The sequence below is a fragment of the Heptranchias perlo genome, unplaced genomic scaffold (genome assembly GCF_035084215.1).
Source record: "Heptranchias perlo isolate sHepPer1 unplaced genomic scaffold, sHepPer1.hap1 HAP1_SCAFFOLD_59, whole genome shotgun sequence".
NCBI classification, from domain to species: domain Eukaryota; kingdom Metazoa; phylum Chordata; class Chondrichthyes; order Hexanchiformes; family Hexanchidae; genus Heptranchias; species Heptranchias perlo.
Window position 1 is genome coordinate 4,000,728 of NW_027139612.1, and position 18,367 is coordinate 4,019,094.

The 18,367-nt window shown below is 54.3% G+C and overlaps 1 protein-coding gene and 1 non-coding gene across 2 annotated transcripts in view; both read right to left on the reverse strand.

Annotated features, from left to right (window-relative positions):
• The window catches only part of LOC137316337 (probable G-protein coupled receptor 139), a 50,069-nt gene that overhangs the window by 8,921 nt on the left and 22,781 nt on the right, over positions 1 to 18,367 (reverse strand). The gene's annotated exons all lie outside the window — the stretch shown is intronic.
• Positions 1,181 to 1,253, reverse strand: trnav-aac (transfer RNA valine (anticodon AAC)). The gene has a single exon. It is a non-coding gene; the product is annotated as a tRNA-Val (tRNA).

Genomic DNA, 18,367 nt, shown 5'->3' on the forward strand with positions numbered 1-18,367 from the left:
AAATAACTTTGCATTGAAAAGATTTGGGATTTGCATCTGTGCCTTTATCTGTTCCATTTCTTAAAGTTGCTGGTGTCTGATGATGTACACGCCTCTGCTCCCTCTATTGAACAAGAAAGGAGGTGTTTGACGTTGACGGACCTGTTGGTTATGAGCTCATCCTGTTCATTGAGTGGGTTCGCGTCCTTTAAACGGCGTCAGCTTTAGCCCAGCGGTGAACTTCGCAGCAAACAAGTTCATCACCGTCTCACCGCGGGCACTGACTGACATTTTTATTGTTATTTCTTTCAGACCTAAATAAATAGTAACCGTGATTTCAAATTTGCACCAAGTGATTTTTAGATAGTCGCCTTTAAATGTTTCAAAGGCGACTCTTAATTGATGATAGCCCTGCCATTTCACCAGCCGTGCTGAAAACAAAACATGTCTCTGCTTTTCGCGTCTTTTTTCGAAAGGCAAAAGATATATTTCCCGTGACCTCTGAAGGATGGACAAGTACATTTCAGAAAGCTGAAGCAAGTTCACCGAGCTCAAATCGTCTGACCACGTTAAAGGCGATATATATATATATATATGTAATTTATGCAGGTAGTTCCTGTCTGTTTCTGTGGTTGTCTTTTTTTCTGTGTGCATCCATCTGCAGGTCGATTTTAAATCAATATCATGTTCGTGTCAGTTTGTTGCATGAAATAAATAAGGGTATCAGGCGCTCCCTTCCCTGCCACTGGGGAGGTACTGAGTCAGGGTTTAGACCAAACATCTGTTTTTTTGTGACAAAGAAATTAAAACCTTCATTCGGGAATTATCCAGTCTCATGTGAGCGGTGAAAGAAACAGTGACCCCGATGTGATGTGAACACGCAGCCTTTTGATCTGGAGTCAGACCTTTGCGCGACGCACTCTGAAGACAGGATCCTGGATGTTATTATATGTATGAATATTCCTCAAACACCGTTTCATTTATTGGTTGAAGAGATCGGGCTTTTCAAATCTCCGCCAGGTTCCACCGGGTGTGAGACAGTATTGGAAGCAGCCTTCAACCCCAATATCACGCTGGCTTTCATCGCCTGCTCTCAGCGGACTGCATGAACAGGGCTGGGAGATATGGACTTTGTTCACATTATTCAGCGATGTAAATCGTTAAATATTTAATAATTTTTAATGGGGACAAGGTTTCAAAATACTTCCGCCCGGTTTCGAACTGGGGACCTTTCGCGTGTTAGGCGAACGTGATAACCACTACACTACGGAAACCTGATGCCTCAATGGCCGGCTTATGGATAGAACCCCTCAGCCAAACTAATTTCCGTATTACTGTCCAGGAGCTGATTTCACAGGGATACATTTACTGCGCTGTATTTCGGAAGGCTGCAGAGAAGGATCGGTGGTGATGGTCAGGCAGGGAATCTCAGAGCATCGCGCCCACACAAACATTTCACTGTTTTTTTTTGCATGTGCCTGATATCCGACAGCAGTGTAAATTATGGCGAGTCAGGCATGCTCAGATGACATTGTTCACAGAGTGTTTTCTTGCATCCAGATCACACATTAGAAAACTTGAAATGAGATTAAGAGATCGGAGCCATTTCAAGTGCTCCCAGTTACTGCAGATCAGGAATAAAAAGCTGGCACCGGCTTCAGAATGAGGAAATGAATCCTAAAGTGGGGAAAGAAGGTGCAACATTCGTCCCTGGGTGGGCGGGCTCGAACCACAATTTTTTTAGTTAATAGCTAAACGCGCTAACCGATTGCACCACAGAAACCATCCGCTTACTTTTCTTGCAAGATACAGTAAAGCAGCGTGTCACCTAGCCAAAGTTTCATGTTGCAGCCACAGAAATGCAATTGTCCACTATTCGTGTTACTTTTCTGGAAATAAAGGATGGGACATTGTTTGTGGAAACATGGAAACGGTCTGGTCTCACTCACAGCATCGATATCACCGCCAACCAGCTCTCCTGCAACCGGCGCGCCCACCGGTGCTTTGTCTGTTACTCAGCAGCACTGTGGGAGAACCTTCGCCACACGGACTGCAGCGGATCAAGAAGGAGGCTCACCACCACCTTCTCAAGGGCAATTAGGGATGGGCAATAAATACCGGCCTCGCCAGCGACGCCCACATCCCATGAACGAATAATTAAAATATTAATTTCAGATTCTGCATCAGTTTGAGTTGCTGTATTGGATTAAGCTGTTGTATTCGTTTGAGGTGCTGTATTAGTTTGAAGTACTTTATTGGATTGAGATACTGTATTAGATTGAGATGCTGTATTAGTTTGAGGTATTATATTAGTTTCAGGTTCTGTATCGATTTGAGGTACTGTATTAGTGTGAGGTGTTGTATTAGTTTGAGGCACTTTCTTAGTTTGAGATGTTGTATTAGTTTGAGGTACTGTTTAGAGCCCTGATTGACCTGTTATTTTATCAGGGATGGGATTTTGCAATTGACTGAGGCTGTTTCCCGTACTGGGGGAAACACTCCCAGTTCAAATGGACGTGTTGCACCCATCATTCTATGGCAGCTGCAAAGGTCCATTTGACAGGTTGGTGGGGGAGACCCTCTCTCATTGCAGTCGGCCACTCTGTCACTTTGGACAAAGTGTGGCCTCCACCACCCTCCTCCTAACAAGAAAATTCACAAACTTGCAAACTTACCCCGGTGTCGAGACACAATTACCCACCTTGCGGACCCCCTCAGATGTACATCTTCTGGATGGGGGCCGCCTTCGCTGCAGTCATGACCTTCTCGGAGGGCGAACAGCATCACCAGCCTCGCCGGCCACGCCGTCCACCTCTGACACGTGGATCTCCACAACACAGTGCTGTGACAGATCCAACCGGAACAGCAGGAGGGAGGGCAACCGCAGAGAGAGATGCATCGCAGAGGGCACTACACTCGCCACAGGGTCTACAGACCGAGGCTAAGCTTCCTGGACCTCTCTGAGCAGCAGTGCACACAGAGGCTCAGAGTCACTCGACATGTGGTCGTGGACATCTGACGCCTCCTTCATGCTGAGCTGTTCCCGGCTGGCCCGAGCACGATATTCTTACCTGTCACTGTCAAAGTCACCACTGCCCTCAGCAACTTCTCCTCCGCATCCTTCCAGGGTGCTACCGGGGACATCGCCGACGTCTCTCAGCCGTCTGCACAAAACAGCCCTGCAAATACACCTACACCCACTCTGCAGTGACACAATGGATGGCATCAGTTGTGGGTCTTGATTGTGATCCTCAGGAAAGGGCATTATTGCACAAACCAGACAAGATTCGCAAAGACGTGGCAGTAGTGGTGACAATATAATATGTTATGTGAGTTGATCAGAAATTAAATATAAGTAAAAACCATGAAAACCCTCAAACACCCTTGTGCATCCCCTTCATGCTCACGACACGTTTGCCTTACGCTTCCTACTGCACATATTTGATGCATGCCCTGTGGCTGCAGCACAGGTCGTGGCAGGTTGAGTGAGGCTGACCGTGAAAGAGATGCATGAGAGGGTGAGTATTAGATAGAACCATGAGATTGTAAGAGGATTGGGTTGAGTGGTAGTGGAGGTATGAGTACTGGCGAGGTGAGTAAGTGCAGGTAAGATAAGGATGAGGTTTGAGTGCGTATGAGGGGTGATATGTCAGAGTAGCGTTGGCAGTGCAGAAGGAGATGTGGGGTGGGGCGGTGATATGGCAGACGGAGTGTAGGGGAATGAGTAAGTGTACTCACTTCGGCTGACCAACTTAGATCATTGAAGCGCCTCCTGCACTGTATGCAGGTGCGCGATATGTTGGTGGTGCTGGTGACCTCCTCTGCCACCTCGAGCCAGGCCTTCTTGGTGGCAGAGGCAGGCCGCCTCCTCCCGCCCGCCGTGGGGGGGGGGGGGGGAAGAACTCTGTCCTCCCGCTCCTCCTCACCCCATCCAATAATACCTGGAGTGAGGCATCATTAAACCTGGGAGCAGCCTTCCCCCTGGGCTGCTCCATGCTGTATTTTTTCCTATTTCCTGCAGCATCAGTCAGTGGAGGACTGCCCCTTTAAATAGGTAAGGAATCTTACAACACCAGGTGAAAGTCCAACAGTTTTATTTGAAAATCACAAGCTTTCGGAAGCTTTCTCCTTCCACACCTGACGAAGGAGAAAGCCTCCGAAAGCTTGCGATTTTCAAATAAAACTGTTGGACTATAACCTGGTGTTGCAAGATTCCTTACATTTGTACACCCCAGTCCATCACCGGCATCCACACATCAGGGCCTTGAAATTGGGCTCCTCCTGCTGATAGACGGTAATGCGCATGCGCAGTCCGCCCGACGCGCAGCTCAGCAGCGGGAAACCCGGAAGACCAGGTAAGTGGCTCCAATTTGGCTGCGATTGCGTGCGGAGCGGACTGATTTCACCGGGGGCGTCACACACGAGCCCAGTCGACCCCCCGCCGCGAACCCGCCACCATGCTCATATCGGGCCCATGAAGTTCTGACGGGGCTTGAGAGGGTCGATGCTGAGAGGTTGTTTCCCCTGGCTGGAGAGTCTGGAACAAGGGGGCATAGTCTCAGGATAAGGGGCTGGCCATTTAATACTGAAATGAGGAGGAATTTCTTCACTCAGAGGGTAGTGAATATTTGGAATCCTTTACCCCAGAGGGCCGTGGATGCTGAGCCGTTGATTATATTCAAGGCTGAGCTCGATAGATTTTTGGACTCCAGGGGAATCAAGGGATATGGGGATCGGGCGCGAAAGTGGAGTTGAGGTCGATGATCAGCCATGATCTTATTGAATGGCGGAGCAGTCTCGAGGGACGCATCCTAACCCTGATCCTATTTCTTATGTTCTTATGTATCAGTTACCATGTTCAATTTAACAATTAACAGCATTTTTTTCCACCGTGTATTGGTTATCATGACTATATGAACAAACAACTGTAAATATATTCCCAAGTGTATTGGTTATCATGATTATATATTAACAATCAACTGTAATTTTATTCCCTTATGTATTAGTTATTATGTCCAATTTAACTACTAACTTTCAGTTTATTCCACTCTATCAGTTATCATTTTCATTATAACAATTAACTGTAATGTTATTACTTCTATGATTCTATGGCGATCAGAGAAAGAACAAGAACAAATAAAAACAGAGATTTAGGGAGAAACAGAAAGAGGGAGAGAGGAGAGAGGGAAACTGATAGAGAGAGGGCAAGAGAAACAGACATGGCTTTCTGGAAAGTGCAGACTGTTTCTGTCGCGGGATAACCGCGGCTTAAAGTGCTCGGTTAGATCAGGCAGAGACACTTTCTATAATAGGGGGAGGGGCTGCATCTTAACACAGAGTCAGACACACACTATTTGATAAACAGGTATGACATTTGCTCACCGTTTTTAGCAGACAACCAACAAGGAATCATTTTATGAATTTGATCCAGAAACATTGAGGTTTATTTAATGATGCCAATGGACGATTGCATAACTTGAAGAGATGTGGAGCTGTGTCCTCTCCTCACTGGGCAGACTGATCCTGGGCTTGTACCTCGACAGATTCGGCTTTTCCTATCCTGTCCCTTGCTGTCACGATGCACTGGTTTAGTTCTCAGTCCTGAAACTGGGGTCTTCCCCGAGACCAGATGCTGTCACTCTGAGATCTTCATGTACATTGTACCTTCAATCCTATTCATATCTTGACATCTGTAGCGTGGCTCATTCATACAGGTGGATTTGGATTTCATTCCATTCTAGTGTTAGCTGTGGTTCAGTGGGAGCACAATCGCTTCTGAACCAGAGGGTTGTGTGCTATAAGCCCGTGAGAACGCTGGTATTCAGTGTCCCAACAAATACATGGCAAGGGATCAGATGAACCTTTGACCCCTTCACCTTACCTCCTCACGAAGGAACCGTCTGGGTTTAACCTCCCAGCCCATGTCCAGAAGTGAATGATGCCTAATATTGCTCACTGAACTGTCTTACATCTCCCAGTTCAGATTAAATGAGTTCACCTCACCGACCATTAATTAGGATCCCCAAAATCTACTGAGTGAATGGATTAACACTTTCTTACCAAATCTTCAAAGAAGTCAGAGAGTAAACCATGAACAAAAATGGTTGATTGGCTTGGACATCATAATCACCGTTGTTTAAACATTGAGTATAGCAATAATAAGTACATATAAACAGTTGTATACGGTGTCATGTATCAATCCTAATAACATAATGAATAGGCTGATGCTTAACACAATGAATAACCGATTGTAAAAGCAGCTGAGATTTTCACTGTAATTCAGCATTAGCTGGATCACTGATTATCACATTATAATTTAGATCAGTGTCTGACACGACTGCAGATTGGTGAGATTAATTTAAGATTCACTATTTAGATATCTGACAATTTAACCCCATTAGATCGCCAGTCCAGGGAATAGATTAGAGAATAAATTCACCTCGGGCGTTAGAGCAAAACGGGGACAGCGAATTGGCAGCTCGTTTTTCACTCCGCCTGATTTTACATTCCCGAGATGAGATGATAAATCAGGGCCCCCTTCGTTTCAGTGGATGTAACTGTGGAGCCCCATGCTGGAACCTTCCTGTCTGTACATTGACCCAGAGTCCCACTGCAGCCCAGACTGAGCCCCACCCTGGGACCTTCCTGTCTGTACATTGACCCAGTGTCCCACTGCAGCTCAGACTGAGCCCCACACTGGGCTCTTCCTATCTGTACATTAACCCAGTGTCCCACTGCAGTCCAGACTGAGACCCACCCTGTGCCCTTCGTCTGTACATTGACCCAGTGTCCCACTGCAGCCCAGACTGAGCCCCACCCTGGGCCCTTCCTGTCTGTACATTGACCCAGTGTCCCAATGCAGCCAAGACTGAGCCATACACTGCTCCCTTCCTCTCTGTTCATTGACCCAGTGTCCCACTGCAGCCCAGACTGAGCCCGACCCTTGGCCCTTCCTGTCTGTACATTGATCCAGTGACCCACTGCAGCCCAGACTGAGCCCCACCCTGGGCCCTTCCTGTCTGTACATTGACCCAGTGTCCCAGTGCAGCCCAGACTGAGCCCCACCCCCTTGGGCACTTCCTGTCTTTGCATTGACCCAGTGTCCCACTGCAGCCCAGACTGAGCCACACCCTGGTCCCTTCCTCTCTGTACATTGACCCAGTGTCGCACTGCATCCCAGACTGAGCCCCACCCTGGGACCTTCCTGTCTGTACATTGACCCAGTGTCCCACTGCAGCCCAGACTGAGCTCCATCCAGTGTCCCACTGATGCCTAGACTGAGCCCCAACCTGGGCCCTTCCTGACTGTACATTGACCCAGTGTCCCACTGCAGACCAGACTGAGCCCCACCCTGGGCCCTTCCTGTCTGTACATTGAACCAGTGTCCCAATGCAGCCCAGACTGAGCCCCACTCTGGGCCTTTACTGTCTGTAAATTGACCCAGTGTCCAACTGCAGCCCAGAATGAGCCCCAACCGGGGCCCTTCCTGTCTGTACTTTGACCCAGTGTCCAACTGCAGCCCAGACTGAGTCCCACCCGGGGCCCTTCCTGTCTGTACATTGACCCAGTGCCCCACTGCAGCCCAGACTGAGCCCCACCCTGGTCCCTTCCTGTCTTTACATTGACCCAATGTCCCTCTGCAGCCCAGACTGAGCCCCACCCTGGGCCCTTCCTGTCTGTACATTGACCAGTGTCCCACTGCAGCCCAGAATAAACACCATCCTGGGCCCTTCCTGTCTGCACATTGATCCAGTGTCCCATTGAAGCCCAGACTGAGCCCCACCCTGGGCCCTTCCTGTCTGTACAATGACACAATGTCCCACTGCAGCCCAGACTGAGCCCCACCCTGGGCCCTTCCTGTCTGTACATTGACCCAGTATCCCACTGCAGCCCAGACTGAGCCCCACCCTGGGAACTTCCTGTCTGTACATTGACCCAGTGTCTCACTGCAGCCCAGACTGAGACACACCCTGGGCCCTTCCTGTCTGTACATTGACCCAGTGTCCCACTGCAGCCCAGACTGAGCCCCACCCCCTTGGGCACTTCCTGTCTTTGCATTGACCCAGTGTCCCACTGCAGCCCAGACTGAGCCCCACCCTGGGCCCTTCCTGTCTGTACATTGACCCAGTGTCCCACTGCAGCCCAGACTGAGCTCCACCCAGTGTCCCACTGAAGCCTAGACTGAGCCCCAACCTGGGCCTTTACTGTCTGTAAATTGAGCCCAGTGTCCAACTGCAGCCCAGAATGAGCCCCAACCGGGGCCCTTCCTGTCTGTACTTTGACCCAGTGTCCAACTGCAGCCCAGACTGAGTCCCACCCGGGGACCTTCCTGTCTGTACATTGACCCAGTGCCCCACTGCAGCCCAGACTGAGCCACACCCTGGGACCTTCCTGTCTGTACATTGACCCAATGTCCCTCTGCAGCCCAGACTGAGCCCCACCCTGGGCCCTTCCTGTCTGTACATTGACCCAGTGTCCCACTGCAGGCCAGAATAAACACCAGCCTGGGCCCTTCCTGTCTGCACATTGACCCAGTGTCCCATTGCAGCCCAGACTGAGCCCCACCCTGGGCCCTTCCTGTCTGCACAATGACACAATGTCCCACTGCAGCCCAGACTGAGCCCCACCCTGGGCCCTTCCTGTCTGTACATTGACCCAGTGTCTCACTGCAGCCCAGACTGAGACACAACCTGGGCCCTTCCTGTCTGTATATTGACCGAGTGTCCCACTGCAGCCCAGACTGAGCACCACCCTGGGCCCTTCCTGTCTGTCCATTGACCGATTGTCCCACTCCAGCCCAGACTGAGCCCCACCCTGGGCCCTTCCTGTCTGTAAATTGACCCAGTGTCTCACTGCAGCCCAGGCGGAGCTCCACCCTTAGCCCTTCCTGTCTGCACATTAACCCAGTGTCCCACTGCTGCCCAGACTGAGCCCCACACTGGGCCCTTCCTGTCTGTACATTGACCCAGTGTCTCACTGCAGCCCAGGCGGAGCCCCACCCTGGGCCTTTACTATCTGTAAATTGACCCAGTGTCCCACTGCTGCTCAGACTGAGCCCAACCCCAGGCCCTTCCTGTCTGTACATTGACCCAGTGTCCCACTGCAGCCCAGACTGAGCCTCACCCTGGGCCCTTCCTGTCTCTACATTGACCCAGTGTCCCACTGCAGCCCAGATTGAGCCCCACCCTGGTCCCTTCCTGTCTGTACATTGGCCCCGTGTCCCACTGCAGACCAGACTGAGCCCCACCCTGGGCCCTTCCTGACTGTGCATTGACCCAGTGTCCCACTGCTGCCCAGACTGAGCCCCACTCTGGGCCCTTCCTGTCTGTACATTGACCCAGTGTCCCACTGCAGACCAGACTGAGCCCCACCCTGGGACCTTCCTGTCTGTACATTGACCCAATGCCCCACTGCAGCCGAGACTGAGCCTCACCCTGGGCCCTTCCTGTCTGTACATTGACCCAGTGTCCCACTGCAGCCCAGACTGAGCCCCACCCTGGGCCCTTCCTGACTGTGCATTGACCCAGTGTCCCACTGCTGCCCAGACTGAGCCCCACTCTGGGCCCTTCCTGTCTGTACATTGACCCAGTGTCCCACTGCAGACCAGACTGAGCCCCACCCTGGGCCCTTCCTGTCTGTACATTGACCCAATGCCTCACTGCAGCCGAGAATGAGCCCACCCTGGGCCCTTCCTGTCTGTACATTGACCCAGTGTCTCACTGCAGCCCAGACTGAGCCCCACCCTGGGCCCTTCCTGTCTGTACATTGACCCAGTGTCTCACTGCAGCCCAGACTGAGCCCCACCCTGGGCCCTTCCTGTCTGTACATTGACCCAGTGTCTCACTGCAGCCCAGACTGAGCCCCACCCTGGGCCCTTCCTGTCTGTACATTGATCCAGTGTCCCACTGCAGCCCAGACTGAGCCCCACCCTGGGCCCTTCCTGTCTCTACATTGACCCAGTGTCTCACTGCAGCCCAGACTGAGCCCCACCCTGGGCCCTTCCTGTCTGTACATTGATCCAGTGTCCCACTGCAGCCCAGACTGAGCCCCACCCTGGGCCCTTCCTGTCTGTACATTGACCCAGTGTCCCACTGCAGCCCAGACTGAGCCCCACCCTGGGCCCTTCCTGTCTGTACATTGACCCAGTGTCCCACTACAGCCCAGACTGAGCCCCACCCTGGGCCCTTCCTGTCTGTGCATTGACCCAGTGTCCCACTGCAGCCCAGACTGAGCCCCACTCTGGGCCCTTCCTGTCTGTACATTGACCCAGTGTCCCACTGCAGCCCAGACTGAGCCCCACCCTGGGCCCTTCCTTTCTGTACATTGACCCAGTGTCCCACTGCAGCCCAGACTGAGCCCCACCCTGGGCCCTTCCTGTCTGTACATTGAACCAGTGTCGCACTGCAGCTCAGACTGTGCCCCACCCTGGGCCCTTCCTGTCTGTACATTGACCCAGTGTCCCACTGCAGCCCAGACTGAGCCCCATCCTGTGCCCTTCCTGTCTCTACATTGACCCAGTGTCCCACTGCAGCCCAGACTGAGCCCCACTCTGGGCCCTTCCTGTCTGTACATTGACCCAGTGTCCCACTGCAGCCCAGACTGAGCCCCACCCTGGGAACTTCCTGTCTGTACATTGACCCAGTGTCTCACTGCAGCCCAGACTGAGACACAACCTGGGCCCTTCCTGTCTGTATCTTGACCGAGTGTCCCACTGCAGCCGAGACTGAGCACCACCCTGGGCCCTTCCTGTCTGTCCATTGACCGATTGTCCCACTCCAGCCCAGACTGAGCCCCACCCTGGGCCCTTCCTGTCTGTAAATTGACCCAGTGTGTCACTGCAGCCCAGGCGGAGCTCCACCCTTAGCCCTTCCTGTCTGCACATTAACCCAGTGTCCCACTGCTGCCCAGACTGAGCCCCACCCTGGGCCCTTCCTGTCTGTACATTGACCCAGTGTCCCACTGCAGCCCAGGCGGAGCCCCACCCTGGGCCTTTACTATCTGTAAATTGACCCAGTGTCCCAGTGCTGCTCAGACTGAGCCCAACCCCAGGCCCTTACTGTCTGTACATTGACCCAGTGTCCCACTGCAGCCCAGACTGAGCCTCACCCTGGGCCCTTCCTGTCTCTACATTGACCCAGTGTCCCACTGCAGCCCAGATTGAGCCCCACCCTGGTCCCTTCCTGTCTGTACATTGGCCCCCTGTCCCACTGCAGCCCAGACTGAGCCCCACCCTGGGCCCTTCCTGACTGTGCATTGACCCAGTGTCCCACTGCTGCCCAGACTGAGCCCCACTCTGGGCCCTTCCTGTCTGTACATTGACCCAGTGTCCCACTGCAGACCAGACTGAGCCCCACCCTGGGACCTTCCTGTCTGTACATTGACCCAATGCCCCACTGCAGCCGAGACTGAGCCTCACCATGGGCCCTGCCTGTCTGTACATTGACCCAGTGTCCCACTGCAGCCCAGACTGAGCCCCACCCTGGGCCCTTCCTGACTGTGCATTGACCCAGTGTCCCACTGCTGCCCAGACTGAGCCCCACTCTGGGCCCTTCCTGTCTGTACATTGACACAGTGTCCCACTGCAGACCAGACTGAGCCCCACCCTGGGCCCTTCCTGTCTGTACATTGACCCAATGCCTCACTGCAGCCGAGACTGAGCCCCACCCTGGGTCCTTCCTGTCTGTACCTTGACCCAGTGTCTCACTGCAGCCCAGACTGAGCCCCACCCTTGGCCATTCCTGTCTGTACATTGACCCAGTGTCTCACTGCAGCCCAGACTGAGCCCCACCCTGGGCCCTTCCTGTCTGTACATTGACCCAGTGTCTCACTGCAGCCCAGACTGAGCCCCACCCTGGGCCCTTCCTGTCTGTACATTGATCCAGTGTCCCACTGCAGCCCAGACTGAGCCCCACCCTGGGCCCTTCCTGTCTGTACATTGACCCAGTATCTCACTGCAGCCCAGACTGAGCCCCACCCTGGGCCCTTCCTGTCTGTACATTGATCCAGTGTCCCACTGCAGCCCAGACTGAGCCCCAACCTGGGCCCTTCCTGTCTGTACATTGACCCAGTGTCCTACTGCTTCCCAGACTGAGCCCCACCCTGGGCCCTTCCTGTCTGTACATTGACTCAGTGTCCCACTACAGCCCAGACTGAGCCCCACCCTGGGCCCTTCCTGTCTGTACATTGACCCAGTGTCCCACTGCAGCCCAGACTGAGCCCCACTCTGGGCCCTTTCTGTCTGTACATTGACCCAGTGTCCCACTGCAGCCCAGACTGAGCCCCACCCTGGGCCCTTCCTGTCTGTACATTGACCCAGTGTCCCACTGCAGCCCAGACTGAGCCCCACCCTGGGCCCTTCCTGTCTGTACATTGACCCAGCGTCCCACTGCAGCCCAGACTGAGCCCCACCCTGGACCCTTCCTGCCTGTACATTGACCCAGTGTCCCACTGCAGCCCAGACTGAGCCCCACCCTGGGCCCTTCCTGTCTGTACATTGACCCAGAGCCCCACTGCAGCCCAGACTGAGCCCCACCCTGGGCCCTTCCTGTCTGTACATTGACCCAGTGTCCCACTGCAGCCCAGACTGAGCCCCACCCTGGACCCTTCCTGCCTGTACATTGACCCAGTGTCCCACTGCAGCCCAGACTGAGCCCCACCCTGGGCCCTTCCTGTCTGTACATTGACCCAGTGTCCCACTGCAGCCCAGACTGAGCCCCACCCTGGGCCCTTCCTGTCTGTACATTGACCGAGTGTCCCACTGCAGCCCAGACTGAGCCCCGCCCTGCGCCCTTACTCTCTGTACATTGACCCAGTGTCGCACTGAAGCCCAGACTGAGCGCCACCCTGGGCCCTTCCTGCCTGTACATTGACCCAGTGTCCCACTGCAGCCCAGACTGAGCCCCACCCTGGGCCCATCCTGTCTGTACATTGACCCAGTGTCCCACTGCAGCCCAGACTGAGCCCCACCCTGGGCCCTTCCTGTCTGTACATTGACCGAGTGTCCCACTGCAGCCCAGACTGAGCCCCGCCCTGGGCCCTTACTCTCTGTACATTGACCCAGTGTCCCACTGAAGCCCAGACTGAGCGCCACCCTTGGCCCTTCCTGCCTGTACATTGACCCAGTGTCCCACTGCAGCCCAGACTGAGCCCCACCCTGGGCCCTTCCTGCCTGTACATTAACCCAGTGTCCCACTGCAGCCCAGACTGAGCGCCACCCTGGGCCCTTCCTGCCTGTACATTGACCCAGTGTCCCACTGCAGCCCAGACTGAGCCCCACCCTGGGCCCTTCCTGCCTGTACATTGACCCAGTGTCCCACTGCAGCCCAGACTGAGCGCCACCCTGGGACCTTCCTGCCTGTACATTGACGAAGTGTCCCACTGCAGCCCAGACTGAGCCCCACCCTGGGCCCTTCCTGACTGTACATTGACCGAGTGTCCCACTGCAGCCCAGACTGAGCCCCGCCCTGGGCCCTTACTCTCTGTACATTGACCCAGTGTCCCACTGAAGCCCAGACTGAGCGCCACCCTTGGCCCTTCCTGCCTGTACATTGACCCAGTGTCCCACTGCAGCCCAGACTGAGCCCCACCCTGGGCCCTTCCTGCCTGTACATTAACCCAGTGTCCCACTGCAGCCCAGACTGAGCGCCACCCTGGGCCCTTCCTGCCTGTACATTGACCCAGTGTCCCACTGCAGCCCAGACTGAGCCCCACCCTGGGCCCTTCCTGCCTGTACATTGACCCAGTGTCCCACTGCAGCCCAGACTGAGCGCCACCCTGGGACCTTCCTGCCTGTACATTGACGAAGTGTCCCACTGCAGCCCAGACTGAGCCCCACCCTGGGCCCTTCCTGACTGTACATTGACCCAGTGTCCCACTGCAGCCCAGACTGAGCCCCACCCTGGGCCCTTCCTGTCTGGACATTGACCCAGTGTCCCACTACAGCCCAGACTGAGCCCCACCCTGGGCCCTTCCTGTCTGTTCATTGACCCAGTGTCCCACTGCAGCCCAGACTGAGCCCCACCCTGGGCCCTTCCTGCCTGTACATTGACCCAGTGTCCCACTGCAGCCCAGACTGAGCCCCACCCTGGGCCCTTCCTGCCTGTACATTGACCCAGTGTCCCACTGCAGCCCAGACTGAGCCCCAACCTGGGCCCTTCCTGCCTGTACATTGACCCAGTGTCCCACTGCAGCCCAGACTGAGCCCCACCCTGGGCCCTTCCTGTCTGTACATTGACCCAGTGTCCCACTGCAGCCCAGACTGAGCCCCACCCTGGGCCCTTCCTGTCTGTACATTGACCCAATGTCCCACTGCAGCCCAGACTGAGCCCCACCCTGGGCCCTTCCTGTCTGGACATTGACCCAGTGTCCCACTGCAGCCCAGACTGAGCCCCACCCTGGGCCCTTCCTGTCTGTTCATTGACCCAGTGTCCCACTGCAGCCCAGACTGAGCCCCACCCTGGGCCCTTCCTGCCTGTGCATTGACCCAGTGTCCCACTGCAGCCCAGACTGAGCCCCACTCTGGGCCCTTCCTGCCTGTACATTGACCCAGTGTCCCACTGCAGCCCAGACTGAGCCCCGACCTGGGCCCTTCCTGCCTGTACATTGACCCAGTGTCCCACTGCAGCCCAGACTGAGCCCCACCCTGGGCCCTTCCTGTCTGTACATTGACCCAGTGTCCCACTGCAGCCCAGACTGAGCCCCACCCTGGGCCCATCCTGCCTGTACATTGACCCAGTGTCCCACTGCAGCCCAGACTGAGCCCCACCCTGGGCCCTTCCTGTCTGTGCATTGACCCAGTGTCCCACTGCAGCCCAGACTGAGCCCCACCCTGGGCCCTTCCTGTCTGTACATTGACCCAGTGTCCCACTGCAGCCCAGACTGAGCCCCAACCTGGGCCCTTCCTGTCTGTAAATTGACGCAATGTCCCACTGCAGCCCAGACTGAGCCCCACCCTGGGCCCTTCCTGTCTGTACATTGACCCAGTGTCCCACTGCAGCCCAGACTGAGCCCCACCCTGGGCCCTTCCTGTCTGTGCATTGACCCAATGTCCCACTGCAGCCCAGACTGAGCCCCACCCTGGGCCCTTCCTGTCTGTACATTGACCAAGTGTCCCACTACAGCCCAGACTGAGCCCCACCCTGGGCCCTTCCTGTCTGTACATTGACCCAGTGCCCCACTGCAGCCCAGACTGAGCCCCACCCTGGGCCCTTCCTGTCTGTACATTGACCCAGTGTCCCACTGCAGCCCAGACTGAGCCCCACCCTGGGCCCTTCCTGTCTGTACATTGACCCAGTGTCACACTGCAGCCCAGACTGAGCCCCACCCTGGGCCCTTCCTGTCTGTACATTGACCCAGTGTCCCACTGCAGCCCAGACTGAGCCCCACCCTGGGCCCTTCCTGTCTGTACATTGACCGAGTGTCCCACTGCAGCCCAGACTGAGCCCCGCCCTGGGCCCTTAATCTGTACATTGACCCAGTGTCGCACTGAAGCCCAGACTGAGCGCCACCCTGGGCCCTTCCTGCCTGTACATTGACCCAGTGTCCCACTGCAGCCCAGACTGAGCCCCACCCTGGGACCTTCCTGTCTGTACATTGACCCAGTGTCCCACTGCAGCCCACACTGAGCCCCACCCTGGGCCCTTCCCGTCTGTACATTGACCGAGTGTCCCACTGCAGCCCAGACTGAGCCCCGCCCTGGGCCCTTACTCTCTGTACATTGACCCAGTGTCCCACTGAAGCCCAGACTGAGCGCCACCATTGGCCCTTCCTGCCTGTACATTGACCCAGTGTCCCACTGCAGCCCAGACTGAGCCCCACCCTGGGCCCTTCCTGCCTGTACATTAACCCAGTGTCCCACTGCAGCCCAGACTGAGCGCCACCCTGGGCCCTTCCTGCCTGTACATTGACCCAGTGTCCCACTGCAGCCCAGACTGAGCCCCACCCTGGGCCCTTCCTGCCTGTGCATTGACCCAGTGTCCCACTGCAGCCCAGACTGAGCGCCACCCTGCGACCTTCCTGCCTGTACATTGACCCAGTGTACCACTGCAGCCCAGACTGAGCCCCACCCTGGGCCCTTCCTGCCTGTACATTGACCCAGTGTCCCACTGCAGCCCAGACTGAGCCCCACCCTGGGCCCTTCCTGTCTGTACATTGACCCAGTGTCCCACTGCAGCCCAGACTGAGCCCCACCCTGGGCCCTTCCTGTCTGGACATTGACCCAGTGTCCCACTGCAGCCCAGACTGAGCCCCACTCTGGGCCCTTCCTGTCTGTTCATTGACCCAGTGTCCCACTGCAGCCCAGACTGAGCCCCACCCTGGGCCCTTCCTGCCTGTACATTGACCCAGTGTCCCACTGCAGCCCAGACTGAGCCCCACCCTGGGCCCTTCCTGCCTGTACATTGACCCAGTGTCCCACTGCAGCCCAGACTGAGCCCCGACCTGGGCCCTTCCTGCCTGTACATTGACCCAGTGTCCCACTGCAGCCCAGACTGAGCCCCACCCTGGGCCCTTCCTGTCTGTACATTGACCCAGTGTCCCACTGCAGCCCAGACTGAGCCCCACCCTGGGCCCTTCCTGTCTGTACATTGACCCAATGTCCCACTGCAGCCCAGACTGAGCCCCACCCTGGGCCCTTCCTGTCTGGATATTGACCCAGTGTCCCACTGCAGCCCAGACTGAGCCCCACCCTGGGCCCTTCCTGTCTGTTCATTGACCCAGTGTCCCACTGCAGCCCAGACTGAACCCCACCCTGGGCCCTTCCTGCCTGTACATTGACCCAGTGTCCCACTGCAGCCCAGACTGAGCCCCACCCTGGGCCCTTCCTGTCTGTACATTGACCCAGTGTCCCACTGCAGCCCAGACTGAGCCCCACCCTGGGCCCTTCCTGTCTGTACATTGACCCAATGTCCCACTGCAGCCCAGACTGAGCCCCACCCTGGGCCCTTCCTGTCTGGATATTGACCCAGTGTCCCACTGCAGCCCAGACTGAGCCCCACCCTGGGCCCTTCCTGTCTGTTCATTGACCCAGTGTCCCACTGCAGCCCAGACTGAACCCCACCCTGGGCCCTTCCTGCCTGTACATTGACCCAGTGTCCCACTGCAGCCCAGACTGAGCCCCACCCTGGGCCCTTCCTGCCTGTACATTGACCCAATGCCCCATTGGGGACCATCCAGCCCCGGATATCCTGCAGAATCAGCGCTGGGGGACCGGGTGACTGAGTCTCGTGACCCTGTCGCTGGGCCTCTGACGTCACAATGGGAGATGACGCTCGCTCAGCTCGAGCTGGAAACCGTCAAAGGGCCGTTCGGATTTGAACCTGGAGCGCGGCCGGTTAAAGGGGAGGGACAGAGAATCGGCCAAAAATGTTCATATAATGAGACCAGGAATGGTTATAAATTGAAATGTTCATATAATGAGACCAGGAATGGTTATCAATTGAAATGTTCATGTAATGAGACCAGGAATGGTTATAAATTGAAATGTTCATATAATGAGACCAGGAATGGTTATAAATTGACATGTTCATATCATGAGACCAGGAATGGTTATGAATTGAAATGTTCATATAATGAGACCGGGAATGGTTATAAATTGAAATGTTCATATAATGAGACCGGGAATGGTTATAAATTGAAATGTTCATATAATGAGACCAGGAATGGATATAAATTGAAATGTTCATATTATGAGACCAGGAATGGTTATAAATTGAAGTGTTCATATAATGAGACCAGGAATGGTTATAAATTGAAGTGTTCATATAATGAGACCAGGAATGGTTATAAATTGAAGTGTTCATATAATGAGACCGGGAATGGTTATAAATTGAAATTTTCATATAATGAGACTTGGAATGGTTATAAATTGAAGTGTTCATATCATGAGTCCAGGAATGGTTATAAATTGAAATGTTCATATAATGAGACTGGGAATGGTTATGAATTGAAATGTTCATATCATGAGACCAGGAATGGTTATAAATTGAAATGTTCATACAATGAGACTGGGAATGGTTATAAATTGAAATGTTCATATAATGAGACCAGGAATGGTTATAAATTGAAATGTTCATATAATGAGACCAGGAATGGTTATAAATTGAAATGTTCATAGAATGAGACCAGGAATGGTTATAAATTGAAATGTTCATATAATGAGACTGGAAATGGTTATAAATTGAAATGTTCATATAATGAGACCAGGAATGGTTATTAATTGAAATGTTCATATAATGAGACCAGGAATGGTTATAAATTGAAATGTTCATATAATGAGTCCAGGAATGGTTATGAATTGAAATGTTCATATAATGAGACCAGGAATGGTTATTCATTGAAATGTTCATATAATGAGACCAGGAATGGTTATAAATTGAAATGTTCATATAAT